The sequence below is a fragment of the Lygodium microphyllum genome, chromosome 24 (genome assembly GCF_053477565.2).
Source record: "Lygodium microphyllum isolate KBCC chromosome 24, Lygodium_microphyllum_v1.1.10, whole genome shotgun sequence".
NCBI lineage: Eukaryota > Viridiplantae > Streptophyta > Polypodiopsida > Schizaeales > Lygodiaceae > Lygodium > Lygodium microphyllum.
Window position 1 is genome coordinate 83,739,501 of NC_141158.1, and position 17,993 is coordinate 83,757,493.

Here is a 17,993-nt window from a genome sequence, read left to right on the forward strand (position 1 = left end):
GTCTTGTGGATTCAAGTACATTTTGCACTCATCTTGAGGACGACCATCGCACACTTAATATGTAATCCATTTGTTTCTTCAATCCATGTTCTATACTTGAGGAGTCTTCTTTGTGCTCTCTCTAAGGCACATCTAGTCTATGCTTCGGAATTGAACATCCATGGTTTTATCAAAATTTTGACTTATTTTTATCATTGTAATATCTTTTTACTCATAACATTTATTAAGCATCAAGATGGGGTGTTAAAAGTGTGTATATTGCTCTATAAAGTATTATTAGGATTTCTCTCATCATAAGGCTCCTCTCAAAGGGATCCACCTATAAGAAATCATCTATATAATGTATGTTCAAAGGATATTAAGAAATACCCTTTCTTTACATGGTATAAGGCCTTAAAATAACCCCTTTTACTTTACTAAACTTACATTTTTTTTTCAAATTGTAATTGAAAACCTCTTTTATAAATATAATCTTATAAATTTTACTAGATATAATACCCTTCTTTTAAACTCACATGATATCTTACATGTTCTATAAGCACTAGGAGAAATATGGACTTTCTTTTTTATCCCTTAAGGAGTGAATAAACAAATATAGGCCTAACCAATGAGAGAGTTGGGATTCCAGATTTATGTAACATGAATCTTCTAGCCATATCTTGGCCCAAATATTTTCTCAAAAATAAAATAATGGAAAATGTGGGGAATACAATGCTGACACTTCTTGGAAGTTTGTAACTTGAATTTTCATTTTCTTTTTTTTTTAATGTTTGACTTTTCATTTCTTCCCTTTTCAGTTTTTCCCTCTTTCTTAGGTGGAACTTAAATTTATCATATCTCTTTCCTCACTTCTTCTTTCCTAACGAAATTTCACAGCCTCATGGTTGCTTGCCCTATCTGTAACCCTGTGAAATTTCATTTCCTCTACACAAACACATAGTGAGTTTCACATGTTTCATGAGAGCAAAGCTTGTTTTACCAAAGCCCTAAGATTTTCTTCACAAAACCTTATAGGTATATTGTTCTCTTCCATGGATGTTCTATGGTAAAGTTTTATCTCGTTTGGACAAAACCTGTGCAAGTTATGTGCATTCTCTGACATGTAATTTCTTTTGTTTTGGTACTCTAGGAGTCTCTTACAATCAAGAACAATGATCTTTTGAACACTCAACTTTTTCTTCAACATCTTACAATTTCTTTGTAAACAAAGTTACAGGTATGTTGTCTTTTTTTTTTTTGCTGCTTCATAGTTAAATTTTATCTCATTTGGACAAAATGTATGCAAGCTATATGAATACTGAGCTTTCCTCTTTTTTTGTTACTCCAAGAGTCTTTGAGGTTGGAGAATAATGATTTTTTAAAAACTCAACTTCTTCAACTTCTTTAGACTTCTTTGCAAAGAGAGCCACAAGTATATTATCACTTTCTATTGCTCCACGGTTAAGTTTCACAATTCATTTGGACAAAGCCTATGTAGGTTATATGTATGCTTTGACTCGATATTTATTTTATTTTTGTACTCTAAGAATTTGTCAGTGAAGGAACAATGGTCTTGTTATAAGTCAACTTCTTATTCAACATCTCTGGGCTTCTTTGTGAAAACAATTACATTTATAATATTTTTTTAAATTGCTCCATTTAAATTTCATTTTAGAGAGAACATTTGCAAATTATATACATGTTGATAGATAACTTTTCGATTTGTTATCATAGATATCTTCATCGAGAAAAAAACATCAGTAATATACTTCCAGTGAAGGTATTCAATAGGAAAGGTAGTGGCAGTAATTGGATTTGTGATAAGTACTATAAGTTGGATTGGATTTTGATGCACCTAAGTACTCGAGGGAGTTTCAAGGTCAAGCATAAGGATGTTGCAAACCCTAGCAAACATTGGAAAGGTAGAATTTTAGAGTTCAGATAATTGTTTTATTGAAAAAGTACAGTAACTAAAGTGTTGATCCAACATGTTTATACGCACAAACAAATCTCTGTACACGACAAGAACTACATTGAAATTTATAAAAAAAACACTAAGTTTTTAAATTTTATCATTATATTCTTTTGTATTAGAGTTGTTTTTAAAAATCTTTGCAATGTTCTAATTCAATCTTGTTTTATTGACAACTCTGTATCCATCAACTTTGCATGAATGGCAGAATGTGGAATGTTTGAGCGGTAAGATACATGTTTGGCATGAAGACATAGGTCCTTTGATCTATGATAATAACTCTGCAAGTCAACTTGCAACTCAAAATATCTTTTTTTATAATTCATTGTATGTAGTAGAAAGCCAGAGATTACAGCATGTCCCATTGCTACCACTATCTAGTGGTGAATGGTTGATTGGTAGCTTGGAGTTGTCAGGAGCATGTAAGTCCAAGATAAAATCTGATATCAATAGTGCTATGAAATCCACCACATGCTCCAAATATGTGCATCTAAGTTGGTTTATTCCATTCTCATTGTTTGCACATTTGTTTGGTTCATGTGATATTTTGAAGAAAACAAAGATTACTTATCAATGCAAGTGTCCATCTGAGGAATGGATGAGTCAGCTATTGGGTGAGTCTTGGCAAGTCAAAAGAACACATTTTGATGAGACGATTGAGTGCAGGGTCAACCAATCTGATCTCACATTCAGGTAAATCATTTTTACTACTTTGAATGCCTTGATCTATTTGGCATAAGTCTAACTTAGATGAATTTTTGTGTTTGTCACATTCACTTACCATTATTTTTATTTTCTTTACATGTATTTCATCGCTAGAAAAAATTTGTGCATTCGCTTTCGATATAGAGGATGGCAACTTTTGCAAGGGGAGTGGATCAGCTTGGATCAAGATACTTGAGATGAGACATATACATCTCTCATAGATGTGGTTATCTTGAGGAATGGTCATAATCCTTTTTTGGTTAGCGTAGAGAGCCATTGGCCCATTTCTTTTCTCAGATAAGAAATCCAATTAATGTCCAATGAGCCCCTTTACAACTTCTATTTCAAGTTAGATAATAGAAAAGCCAGGATTTGTAGTGAGCAATCCATGACATGTAAACAATGTGCTTCGCTACATAGCCTTGAGAGAGTGGAATCCTTGTATTTTTTTAATAAATAACGAATATAAACTCTTTTTAAACTTTTGAGTACTTTCAATTTAGATAATCTTAGTTTACTGTGATCCAAGCATACAATAATACATACTGTAATTAGTCAATGGTATTGGTTAAAATCATAATTAAATTGCAAGCTAGAGTTCTATAATCTATACAATATTGACTTTGCATAATGATATATTGTATCTCATCTCTTCTACTTATTTCTTAAAATTAAATATTAAATTAGATCCAAGGGATTTTGAAGGTCTTTTAGATTTTGTTTCTTAAAAAATTTCTATATTTTCTCTAGCTGGACTTGAATATACTCAACAATCCAAGTATATTCGAGAATATAATAATGTAGAACGAAGCATTTGTTTGTATCACTAATTTTAAATGCAACTTTAAAGTATTGAAATAAAGAAACTAAAGTAAGAGTTTTAATTTGAAACTTTAGGGTTAAAAAATAACCTTGATTTAAAACCCTAGATACATAAAAGCTATAACTCCAAACTCATTATTACTTTCATTCTCTACTTCCCTACACTTGTGCTCTCATTTCTTCTCTCTTTGTGTGCCATGGCTATCACTCCCACCTTTGCCACATGGATTAGCTCCACATGGTATGCACATATAAGAGGAAAGATATACCCTAGGTTTTGTGTGACCTTGAGTCTAGGAAGCTTGCTTTTCGCCATAGACCCTAGCTCTAGTATAGTGGCATCGTTTTGTGAATGCGGCAGACCCTCTCACCTGGTCTATTTCAAATTCTGCTCTCAGATGGGTCCCAATAGATTTCTTATATAGTTTACATGCTGGATCAAGCTATGGAAAGGTAATAAATCAAGCCCTCGTGCATGTGGGGGTAGCATCTCTGTACCAAAGCAGTGCCCACCTCATCCCAGCACCATGCCATGATGGATCTCATCGAGGTCAATGCAACATTTTCCATATATGTTTTGTGTAGCACTAAGGTGCAAGAGAACAATGACGAAGACATCAACACACTCTCTCGGCCACAACTAGAGTATTTTGAGAGGGATCCTGAGGAGATCACACTCGATCCAAGAGTAGAGACAGCATAAAGCTTAGCCATTGTGCATCCACCTCCTTGCCCTCATGAGAGGCTGATAAGCAATAAGTCACCCCTCACTTCTCTCCATGTTATCATCATTGAGAAGGTTGAATATTTACTTATACAAGATGTATTAGAAATTTTGGAGCTAAGAGAAGAAGAACTATATTGTAGCATGATGCGTGATGCACCTAATGATTTTATAAATTTTGTTATACAAGATGCCCCAGTACATGTTGATGAGGTGGCTCGATATGATGGCACGAGTGTCGATGACATCTCTGCCATTGTGAGCATCCAACAGCAGATTGAGAATGCAGTGCCACAGTATGAAATCTTAGATGAGGAGTTCGAGCGGTTGCAATAAAGAAATTTGGACCTTCACCTGACTACACAGTACATTCCCAAGAGAGAGACGAGAATGGCCTAGTTGCAAGAGCAAACCTAGATGCTCCATTATAGCAGCAGATAGATGAGGCAAATAAGGTAATGTTATCAGATTCGCGCAAAAATTTACCACCACGGCCTCTAGGGCATTGGAAGCATGGAGATAAATTTTTGTCAGGATTGGACATGCAAATTCAGGCCCCCAAACGCAAGCCTCCAGCCAAGGCTGCTCTGGGGGACCCTATCCTGGTAAAATTTTATCTCCATGCTCTCGATGTCCTAGAGGCCCTACTCGTAAATTTTTATGCGAATCCGATGTATACATCTTTAGTATACTCCATGCATAATAGTGAGTTTGACACAGTGAGCCTGGCATTGAACTTGTGTGATGCAAGAAATTATTTATATAGATGAATTCTCATCTAGACAAGGTGGCTAATCTGGTAGCCAAGGAAGGATGCATGACTCGACATTGAAGCAGTATATCGATTAGCTTGTGAGTGACATTATTGTATATCAAAAGACATGCTCTCCGGCTTTTTCTAAGAACTTCTTGAATTTGAGGGCCCTAACGATGGTTGGGCCCTTTAAGACCATCCCAACAAACTCTAGCTTGGAGAAAGTAGTGTTGCTTCGATATTCGACACTCCTCTACTTATTCTCTAGTACTAGGTTTGGGCTACTTTTTTCCATGGTGACCGGTGGCATGGTTGCTAGTGTTCAAGATCCCAATGTTATTATGCAAGAACTACTAGGGAAAAATGTGTTGTTGCCTATGATCAAGAATAGCTCTAACCATGGGGAGTGTAGCTCAAAGAAGCCTAGGAGAGAGTAGATGTACTTAGTGTCAAATTATATCTCATCACCAATGTAATGTAATTTGTAATCTTCTCTTGAAGTAATGAAAACTGATATTTGTTGGATTTGCATGCAATTTAGTTTTTCATACGTGTTGTTTATTATTATTTTTTACTTGAATGTTACCTTTATTTATCGGATTTATATGCAACACGATTCGTACCCTAAATTTAATACGTAGTGCCTTATCAAGTTCGGGCGCAACATGTATTTGTTCGAATGCATGTAACAATAACTCAAAGACATAAATAAAACAAATAACAAGTGAATAAACAAAAATAAAATGCGCCAAAAAATTTGTATTCATATTCATAACATTTTGCATGGAATCCATTACAACCAGGGTTTTATAAAATCTCTTTGAAAGCCACATTCCGTTTATGTTTTGGTAGTATACCTTCTATCATTGTTAATCTCCATGAGGACTATCCTTCCATCCCTAGAAGAACCTCACTATTCGCAAATCCCTATCAGTGACGGTGACTCTCCTTGCATGTATTGCTACATAGATCGAGTCTCCAAACAAGTTGATGAGGTAAGCTTTGGAAGCTTCGTGTAGTGCAAGGAGGGCTTGGACAGTCCAATGATTAGGTTGTTGCAAGCGTGATCCATCTAGGAAGTGCCTCCTTTTGTTCTTAATCAGTATGCCATCCATAATATTACGAACTAGCTTCTAGAATGGAGCCTTTGGTATTAAGAGGTGTGAAATCTTCTGGTATCTCACAAATAGACACTATGCCTAGCTTCCATCGATGCTTACGATGCTCGTGTGGTGGTGGTGGTGGTGGTGGTGAAGTTGGGGGAGGTGGCCTGCACACAAGATTTCTAGGGAGGTGTCTTCGGGCCGCTTGCTTGGTGCGTGCCATGTCTTCTAGGAGAGAAAACACAAAACTCAAAAGTGAAATTTGTAAAATGAGGTGAAACTTTAAACTTATAGCAAAACTTTCAAAAAACCCTTAAACTTGAATTAATGTAGCCAGGCTTTGGAAAAATATGATTAGTGATCCGATTGACTTGAAATTTTACCTATGGACTCCTCTAGGATACATCAACTACAAAAAAAAAAGGCCTCATCAGAAGTCTTCGGGACACCTACCCGGAGGCTCACATCTAAGGCCCTAAATTCCCATATTCAAGGCCTTGGATGCTCTCGTGCCACTACGTGCACACCATGTTAAAAAAATCTAGAGTGTGTCTTTCTTATTGATTTAGAGAGCCAATGCCATTTTAGACATAAGTATTAGTGTCCATGGTTCAAAAATATTAGATTTTTGGACAAGTTTTAGTCAAATTTTGATATTTTAGATATTACCTCTTGTAAAAATCCATAAAACTGTAGGCAATTTCTAGATTATGATAACATGGAAAAGAAGCATGTAGCTTTCAGCTAATTTGAGAGGATTTTATGTAAAAAGAGAAATTGGAAAATTTGGACAACGTGCGACCACTGTTTAGCAAGCAATGAACAACACTCCAAAGTGGAAGATGAAAAAGGAGTGATCTCGCTAAATTTTGGCCAGGTGTTCTAGTATTTTACCCCCCTTTCGAAGCCAATGGAGGCATCAAATTGGCGATCTAAGTAGCATAGAGGAAGGCATCATTTTATACACATTATTTTCTATTAGAGTTTTATCTTCTCATAATGTAGGAAAAAGCTGACAGGCTTCATCTCTTTTAATATTCTTCAACATTTTCTATTTCTTTTTGTGACTATTCTTCTACGTCTTCTATTTCTTCGAACCCCTTCTCTTCCATGGGCTAATTCGGAGCTGATATCTTCATCTATATTCAGAGAACTAGCTACAACATTGTTATTTTAATTCATTTCTTACTCTACAGAAGACATATTATCAAAATATGCAAGTATTATGTGCCCCTATGGCATGACAATGTTTGTAGATCATTCATAAATGCTTTGAGTTGAATTAAGAGGAGCTTTTTCTCTTATTTCTTGGCTATGGTAAGTTATCCTTATTAGGAACTCAATTTTAAGCTCTCTTGAAGCAAGTCTCTTTGCCCTACAAGCCTTGTAATTGACTCATAAGTTTTTGTCCCTAACAGTCTACATTGAATGTAATCATGCAAAGTTGATTTATGCTATGGCATCATGTATGAATGATGGGATGCGGAGTTGTTTATAATACATGACAACATATTATACTTGATTTTATAATTTGTGATTGATCTTACAGTCAAGAAAAAAATCTTGATTTGAGTTAGAACTTATGAGATAATGCTCTTGTGATCTTTGCTAAGAACATGTAGTTGGAAGCTCTATCAACATCTTCAAGAACTTGGCTTGAAACCTTCAATCATTCTCTTATCTCTACCATCTCCGGAGTCTAAGCTCTTGAAACCCCATACATTCTTCTCTCTTAAACCCCTATGATTGATTGTGAAGTATCTCTTGAACCTTTAAACATTCACTATAATCTACTTATCTCTTGAAGACACATCTCTATCTATCTTGTCTAGTTTTCTTACCAAACCCATGTGGTGACCTTCAACCCTACACACTGCGACATTGGTGAACCTGACGTGAAGGTCGGTGTAAGAGAACTCCAAGTTGGGGGATTCTTCAGGAGATACTCTACAACAGTTAGTGTGCATACTACAGACTCAGCAATAACAAATCCAAATGTTACAACAAGAACAACAAAGGCAAGACAAAGAGAAGATTGATTCCACAGCTATCAAGGCTCTAGAGGAAGTTGGGCGGGAATTAAAACAATTTAATGGTCAAAATGTCTCTATTTTCATTGGCTTGTATGTTGAGAAAATGCTCTTCTTTGGTGTATTGCAACACGCATGGAGTCGCTATTTTTCCAGATTAGCAAAGCATGGCCTTCAATAAAGAATCCATGGTCTTTTTCAGTGAGATGTAGATTAGGCTACATTCAAAAAATCCCTATGCAAAGAATTATTCTTAGAAGACTCTAGCCTAATGACAAAGAAAAGTTTCACTGATTGGGTTGAGAAACCCAACAAAGATTTAGCTGCAACAACTTTATACCATAAGTTTGAAAGTAAATTTGGGCAACTTGATGCTGAAGACTAACAAAGTATGGAAGGTCAGAAGATTGAATTACTCCTTAAGGCTGCAGATCCCATTCTACAAGAGAAGCTTGCTGATCGCTTAGAAGATGCTAGCTCCAAATCAAGAGTCAAGACTACATGGACAGATGTTACTAATGGAGTTAACATGATTGCTCGAAGAGAGCAGATGCGACTAAGATTGGGCTCTACTTCAACTTCAACAACTCCATTTATGGAGCTTGTTCCACCTTCAAAATCCCCTATTCCTTTGACTAATAAACCAACTCTTTTCTCTTTTGTTCCTTCTAAAAATGATGTAATGGATGAACTCATTAAAAGCATGTGTGATCTTCATATGAATCTTACAGAAATTAGCTCCAAGGTGGAGAAGCTGGATGCCAACGTTGAAGAATAAGGACGATCATTAACTCAAAGACCCATGAGAGAAGGCTATAAGAGGCACTGTATTTGGTGTGATAGCCAACAACATGACAAGAGGGAGTGTTCTGCCTTCCATGAGTTTGAAGCACAAAAGCTCATCTTTTGGAAAGACGGAATAATTCATGCAGCTAAAGCTAGTCTTCCATTGGAACCAAATTTTGGCAATGGTGGAATGAAGAAAAGATTAGAATATCTAATTGTAAAGAATGCCTATGCAGCAATTGATGCAGATACCTATGGGCTGTAAATTGAGCCAACTAAATCAAGTTTGAAAGTATGTAAAGCTAATGTGCAATCTAAAGTATGGATGCATGCATTAGATCAAATGGAACACGGCAAAGTAGCCAAAGATTATTTGACTAACGCCTATCAATGCATTCGAGGAATAACTAGTTGGAAAGAACTGATAGATTATTTTTCTTCCTTTGCACATTTGGCTGACATCAATCATAAAGAAGTCTTGATTGAAGAAAACAGAAGAAGAGAAGATGAACCAGGGCCTTTCTCTTTTTTTTGCCCTCCAAAACGGGTAACTAAAACAATGCTTGAACAACCAAAGCTTACTAAAAATATAATCCCATATCAAGAGATGGAAGATGTGCCACAAACAAAGAAGACCAAAGGAAAGAAGAAAGGCAAGCAGCTAGGCTATAAATTGCAGTCTGGCATAGAATCTCCAACCGATCTCAAACGAGTTCTAGAAGAAGGAATTCTTGGAAGTAAAATTGAGTTCACCTTAGGTGAAATTCTCGGAATTTTCAAACATGAATTTCATGATGTAACTATTAATGTAATCAAAAGAAAAAGACAATATGTTGGTGATGATGCTGAAGAAACAGTACGTGCTTTTTTGCAAGCTCTTCAAGTATTTATGTAGAATGAAGAGAAGCTGACTCCATAAGGAATTCAACTTGAAGCAGTTAAAGAGTTAATTGCGGTAATTGAAGCTGAAGATAAAGAAAGCATGGATGCAAAAATTAAAGAAGTGAAGGTTGAAAATGTAATGGTCGAGTGGTCCAAACCAGTTGGGTAGCCCACCTCTCCAAAAGAAGGTTGTCTACAGTACATGCATGATGAGGAAGAAGCCTGATTCGTTCCAAGAAGTCACTACTCCCATATACATTGGGCAAGAGCAACAATGGAGACAGTCATCAAAACTGGAGAAAAAGAAACACCATGTATTGCACTCTTAGTCCATGGTTCTGAGAAAAAAATAATGGCCAGGAGTCTCTATGAAAGCAACGGATGGTCCATAGATATTGATCTCGATTGGCGAATGAGAGTTGCAAACAACTCCTCTGGAGAGTTATATGCTGCATGTCCTAATGTGCAGGTAAATATTGGACACATAAAAAACAATTTTCACTTTTTTATTCAAGACTCTTGTAGTTACCCTATCATTCTTAGGCAACCTTACATTTTTTAAGCACGGTTGGCACAAAGTCTTAAGGTACTTTATTCCACAACTTACTCTTCCATTTCTTGATGATGTACCTATCAAGGGATATGAAGTCAATGAAAAGAATGAGGAGCCTAACAAAGATGGCTACATGAAATTTGTAGTTAACCATATTAATGATTGTGACATGATTTTGACAAGGATAGAAGAGGTACATCTTACCCTTTCTGGAGCTAAGTCGATTTTTGGAGTAGAAGAAGTCCTAGTGGTCGAACATCTATGTGGCCTCTACAGACGTAAACCTTCACCAATCAAGATAGATGCCATCAGTAGAATGCAAGAAAAATGCACAAATATTTTAGAGGTGAGAAGATTTATTGGTGCATGTGTATTCTATCCTGTATAGATACCACATTTTGCTCATGTAGTCAAAAATCTCTATCAATTATTAAGAAAATGCCAAAGATTCTCTTGGGGGAAAGAGCATACTCTCATTGCATGCAAACTAAAGAAGTTGTTAATTTCAGCCCCCACTCTAAAAAGGTTGATTATTCAAATGGTCAACCTATCATCCTTACTATGGATACAAGTCCCATTAGGATAGGATGGGCTGTTGGCCAAGAAGACCCTGAAGGTAACATGTATGCAATTCATTTTGGAGCAAAGGTTCTCAATGAACATCAAAGAAGGTGAGCACAAGTAAAAAGGGAATTGTGGGGAGTTGTAACAACATTAAAGTGTCATCGTAAATACTTTATAGGTGCTTCTGTAGTGGTAGAAACTAATTGTCTTCCACTCTTGGGCATGATTGCCAACTACTCTACACCCGATATTGCTACGCTAAGATGGATTGCATATATAAAATCTCTGAACCTCGAATTAAAGCATATTGCAGGAAACGCGAATCCAATTGCTAAAATGCTGTCACCTGCAAGATATGACAATGAAGAAGAGCTGATGGAAGAAGATGAAGCAAAAGAGTCCATACTTGCTGAATTTCATTCCATGGCTGAAAGTACCTTTTTAGTTGCTGCATATACAAACCCAAAGCTAAATCTTGCAAGTGAAGTTGATCTTTTTAATGGTATAGCATTAAGTACAATAAGAACAAGAAAAGATACTATTGTAAATCAACATACAGATACAAAGATCAAAGATTTATCTATAGAAGAAGGGTGGTCAACTAGAAGCCAATATGCTCATTGCATTGCTCAAGTTCTAGTTCATTTCCTTGAAGAAGATTATGAAGAAGATTGGCTAAAGATTGGCCAATATTTGAGCACAATGAAGGATTCTTGGACTGATGAAGAGTTCAAGCATATTAAGAGGAAAGCTTATGGGTTTTTTCTTAAAGAAGGGCATCTATGGAAGCACGTAAAGAAGAAGAAATGAGCGCTTGCCCGAGTTTTAGGTAACAAAAGATTGCAACAACAAGCAATGGAGGAATTTCATGAAAGCTTGTGGGTTGTGGCCATAGAGGCGTATGGGGAACCTTTATTAAAGTCAAAGAAAAATACTGGTGGTAGAACATGTATCGAGATATAGATCATTTTTTTGAAACCTGTTATGTGTTTTAGATGTATTCTATGGTCAAGTATTGTGGTCAAGTATCGAGATGAGCTTTAAAATCGGCATATCCCTTATCTATACATTATAGATGGGTTTTAAAACTGGCATATCCCTTGCCTACAGAGATATGGAATATGCTGTATGTAGTGCTTGCAAGAAAAGATCTAACCAATCAACTTGAAGGCAAAGCTTTAACAACCAAGATCACTGAAGTTGTTTTTTTTTCTTGAAGAAGTTTTTTGCAAATATGGTTTTGTGGGTAAGGTAGCTATAGATAGAGGAGAATTGGATGCCGATGAGGCATGCAACTTCCTTGCTCGATTGGGTATCAAGTTGGCTTTGACATCAGCCTATAATCCTGAAGAAAATGGAAAAAGTGAGAGAGGACATCAACCTATTCTCAAAGCTCTAGCAAAGTCTTGTAGAGGAAATATCAAAGAATGGCCTAAAATGCTACCTTTTGCGTTATGGGCTGACTGGACTACTCATAGTACAGTGAGTGGCTATATGCCAGCTAAAGTTATGCATGGACAACAACCAATTATGCCAATTGAAGAATCTATTCTTACATGGAGTCTTCTACCTTGGGAGGAAGGCATTAGTAGAGAAGACTTGTTGACTTTGCACATATGGCAGCTAGAAAGAAGGCCTAAAGATGTTCAAGTAGCTATTATGAAGTTAAAAATAACAAGACTAAAAAACAAAAGAAGATTTGATAGGCAACATCGACTTCAGCCAAGAGCTATCCAAGAAAATGATTGGGTGCTTGTTTATGACATCAGCCTAGATAATCAATACAATGTTTCTAAGAAGATAGTAAAGCGTTGATTTGGCCCGTATGTGGTAAAGTTCGTTCATGACAATGCCACATATTCATTGGCTGAATTGGATGGGACAAGCATGAGATACTCGTAACTAGAAAAAGAATCAAGCTCTTCAAACGAAGAGAAAGTTCAACATATAATTTACAAGATTTAGATATAATTCAAGAGCATGAAGACATAGAGGAAGAAGAAGAGGCAGAAGATGAAGACATTAACATGGCAGAAGATACTTCTTCTGACACTATAGATCCGTAAGATTTTGGCACATGCCAAAGGATGTGCAGGTTAGGAGAGGGTGGATATCGTGCCGCTACGTGCACACCGTGTTAAAAAATACTAAAGTGTGGCTTTCTTATTGATTTAGAGAGCCAATACCATTTTAGACATTAGTGTTAGTGTCCATGATTCAAAAATATTAGATTTTTTTACAACTTTGAGCCAATTTTTGATATTTTAGATATTATCCCTTGTAAAAATTCATAAAATTGCAGACAACTTCTAGATTATGATAACATGTAAACAAAAGCATGTAGCTTTCAGCTAATTTGAGAGGATTTTATGTAAAAAAAGAGATTGGTAAAATCTCGCGACGCGCGATTGCTGTCTTTAGACTATGAACAACACTCCAAAGTGGGAAATGAAGGAGTGATCTAGTTGAATTCTAGCTAGGTGTCCTGATATTTTACTCCCCTTTTGGAGCACATGGAGGCATCAGATTGGCAATTTGAATAGCATAGAGGAAGGTATTATTTTATACACATTTTTGTCTATTAGAGTTTTATCTTCTCATAATGCATGAATAAACTGACAGGCTTAATCTCTGTTAGTATTCTTCTACATTTTCTATTTCTTTTTGTGAGTATTCTTCTTTGTCTTCTATTTCTTCAAACTCCTTCTCTTTCGTGCGGCGCTGATTTGGGGCAGATATCTTCAGTCATATTCAAAGAATTAGCTACAACATTGTTCTTTTAATTCATTTACTACTCTACAGAAGACATCTTATCAAAATATGCAAGTATTATGTGTCTCTATGACAGGGCAATGTTTGTAGATCATTCATTAATGCTTTGAGTTGAATTAAGAGGAGCTTTTTCTCTTATTTCTTATATGTGGTAACTTATCATTATCAGGAACTCAATTTGAAGCTCTCTTAAAACAAGTCTCTTTTCCCTACAAGCCTTGTAATTGGCTCATAAGCTTTTGTCCCTAACAGTCTACATTGAATGTAATCATGCAAAGTTGATTCATGCTATGGCATCATGTATGAATGATGGGATGCATATTGTACTTGATTTTATAATTTGTGATTGCTCTTACAGTCATGAAAACAAGCTTGATTTTAGTTAGAACTTATGAGATAATACTCTTGTGATCTTTGCTAAGAACATGCAGTTGGAAGCTCTATCAACATCTTCAAGAACTTGGCTTGAAACCTTCAACCCTCTCTTATCTCTACCATCTCTGGAGTCTAAGCTCTTGAAACCCCATACATTATTTTCTCTCAAACTCGTATGATTGACCGTGAAGTATCTCATGAACCTTTAAACATTCACTATAATCTACTTATCTCTAGAAGACTCATCTCTATCTATCTTGTCCAGTTTTCTTGCCAAATCCCTATGGTGACCTTCAACCCTATGTGTTGCAATAACACGAGGCTCTAGATAGGTGTCCCAGAGACTTTCGATGGGGCTAATTTTTAATATCCATGAGTTTTTATGATGCCCGGCATGTGGGTGAAGTTTCACTAGATTTCGATTTATGAAATTGATGATTAAATCATTTTTTGAAAATGCATTAACTGGATTATACTTCACTGATAATAATAAAGAGCCACCACCTAATTGAGTGTGGGCAACTGCATATTAAATGTGTTGTTAAACAAACTATATGAAATATTGGAAACTTAAAAATTTACAAAAACTAAGTCATGGATCAAATGGAGTATCGCATATCATATATAGTGTTGCCAAACCGCTAAATATAGTAGCCCGTGTACAACTGATCACACTTATGTGTACGTGATTCGCATTGAATTTATCCTCAACAAAACTACTTTCAAAATTAGAAACTTGAAAATATACACAATGCAAATCATAGTAAAATAAAATATCAAATATTAGATTTGACATTACGAAACCATGAAATACACAATAGATAGTGCATTGCACCAAGTATAACTAGAGCTAAGGCAAAAGTTAGCTCCATTTTGAAGGCCACTGCTATCAAATATTTGAAGGTGTACTGGAAAGATAACCCAAAAATAAGCTCCTTACAATCTACAACCAAACCTGAGCTAAAAACATAGATCCAATTACAAGGTAGCTTCTCAAAGCATATTGTTGACATTAAGATTAAATGCATCCTTGTTGTTGCAGATCATCCTACGAACAAGAACCATAACTATGGTCTTAATAGTAATACATCCGGCATGAATAGCTAAAAGTTGACAATCACCCATTAGATTAATCAAGTAACTTTCTACTGTTTCTTGGAGAGCAAGCAAGGCTTGGCTTGACTATCGCCCCACATTCCTTGCCTAGTTCCTTAAAAAGAACTTGTGACAATTCCCTAATTATAGATCTTGTAGTATTTCTCTCACCAACCTAGAGAATGGTGCCTTAGGAATAATCAAGTTGGCATTCTTCTAGAATTTTCTTATCTCACGTATTGCAACAGTGCTTGGTCTCCATCTTTGCTTCTTACGTGTTGGAGAACGTGTATTACTAGCTGGAGCAGCAGTGGGAGGTGGAGCAACTGGAGTATGTGGACCACCATTTCTGGACAATGACGAACCATCATTATTGACCACACTAGGGCCACCATTTTTATACACAATAGCACCACCATTATTAGCTGCAGTAGGGCCACCATTGTCAGCCAACCCACCAAGGGACCTTTGTCACTCACAGTACACTCATTAGATTTGGAAGAGTGTTGAGCTCTTGCTCTTGTAGGCGCCTTCTTGATAGGAAGCTTGGAATCTGCTATGGTTGTGATGATGAAGGATAGAAAGGTGGAGGGTAGAGTGAAGAGTAATGGGAAAAAATGAAAGGATCAGAGACTTGACTTTAATACGAAACTTTTAAACTTATTGTGGTGTAAATGAACTTTAAATTTATCATTTCATTTCATTTCTCCACTCCATCGCTACCTCTCTTTATCTCCTACCACTCCCCTCATGCCCCTCTCTATCTACTCTAGTGAATGTTCCAAGGTTTGGAATTTTTATATCTGTCTTAGGATTTCAAAATCGACTTTTCATAATTAAAAAACATGGTTCGAAATCGACTTTGAAAAACATAGTGATAAACCTTCAAAATTTTAAACAAAATTTTCAAGACATCTCATGTTAAAGATAGAAGTCTTGATATGTCATATCTTGGGTACCTATGCTCTCTCGTGGACTCTAAATATATCAAAAGTATTATCTTTATCTAGGTCTCCATTTCTTGCCATCTCTCTCTTGGATTGCCAACCATTCTACATGGTGTTGTCTAGCTGTGTTGTTTTCATATCTTGCTTTTCGGACTTCATATATTGCCCTACTTATAAGTTTTGCTTGAGAGGTTTTGGATTTCTTTTCTTTTTCCTCATATCATATCTCTAATCTCCTATACCACCATTGTAATAATTGCCTCATAGAATTAGAATCATTGATGCCACCTCCATGATTAGTTGCCTTTTGAAAAGCACAATGAGCTTGCCAATGAGATCGTTCCATGCCTTGAATTAACTATACTTGATGCGCAGATCGGACACAGATAGCTCACGTGGTGAATCCCGGAAGGTCCCCAAGAACAAAGTACTCTACTTTTTAGCACAAAAACCCATGTAAAAGCATGCACGATAAGAGGCAAGAGACAAATTGGGTTCAATCTCCCCCATGCCTTGTGTGAGCGCTTCACAAAGCATGTATTTAATGTATATTTCCAATCTTCATGCTCAATAATAGCCCAATTACAAAAATATGACAAGCTTTTAGCTTTTGAGTTTGCTTTCTACCAAAAATAGGAAAATAAAGCTAATGGACGGTGCCCATAGTGTCTGGCACGCCCAATCTCAATGTCCAAATAGAAATAACATATCCAGGTGCATAAGCGCATACAAAATAATAATAAATAATCGATGTCTCAATAGACATAACAAAATATAGGCGTGGCGCCTATCAAAATCTAGTCCAAGAGTCGAAAATCCGCTAGACTCCAATGCTTTCCTTCGCCACTGCTGCTATCTCTACACATCAACTGAAGCATTCACAATCGTTAGTAAAATAATACAATTAAACCGACAAAAGTGAATACCTAGCAGTCTTCAGCTACATAAATAAATCAACTGGTTAGAAATAAATCCTAACCTTAATTTATTACGAGTGCGCACTCTAAACTCATAAACGTTTATTAATTTAATATGCATTTTGCGGAATCACCCGCTATGGAATCACCCATGTACACACTAAATTAATGAAACGCCCGAAAAGGACAGGCGTCCCCATCAACTTCTCGCACAAAGAATCCTCTTTGTGTATGAGCCCCGGTCATCTAAGTTTACGGAATCCACCGTAAAACCTCACGGAATCCACCGTGGAATATGCCTCCTGGCATCATACCCCCGGGGTGGGATAGCAATTGACCTCAATTGCTATTAGCTCAATGTGGAGCTAACAGAGTGGGGAAAGCATTTAAGTCTCTAGCGTGCATCCATTGTGCTTCCTCTATAGGATGGTTCTTAAATTTCACTAGATATCTAGAATACCTTCGGCCAGTTCTAGTGGTCATGTAGTCAGTGTCTATGATGGCTTCTGGTTCAAGTATTTCAGTCTCTTCTTCTAGTAAAGGTGGGTTTTCATAGACAGGGTAGATAGGTAATTGGCCTCTAAATGGTCTCAATAAACTAATGTGAAATGTATTATGGATTTTCCAATGAGATGGCAGTTCTAACTTGAATGCATTGTCATTAATCTTATGAATGATTCTAAATGGTCCATAGAATCTAGGAGCTAATTTGACAACTGGATGTCTATCTACACTTTGCAGTCTACGCTTTTCTATTCTAAGCCAAACATAATCATCAACTTTGAAATTCATGGCTTGTCTTTTCTTGTTGGCTTGTTTGGTATATGATTGTTGGGCTTTAGCAATCATATCCTTTACTTCATCAAAAATAGTGTTATGCATAACAACAATATCATCAGCACTCTGAATTCTATTAGACAAAGATGCAATAGGGGTAGATAATCTATATCCATAAATAACTTCAAAAGGTGCTTTCTTTGTAGATGTGTGCGGTGTATTGTTATATGCAAACT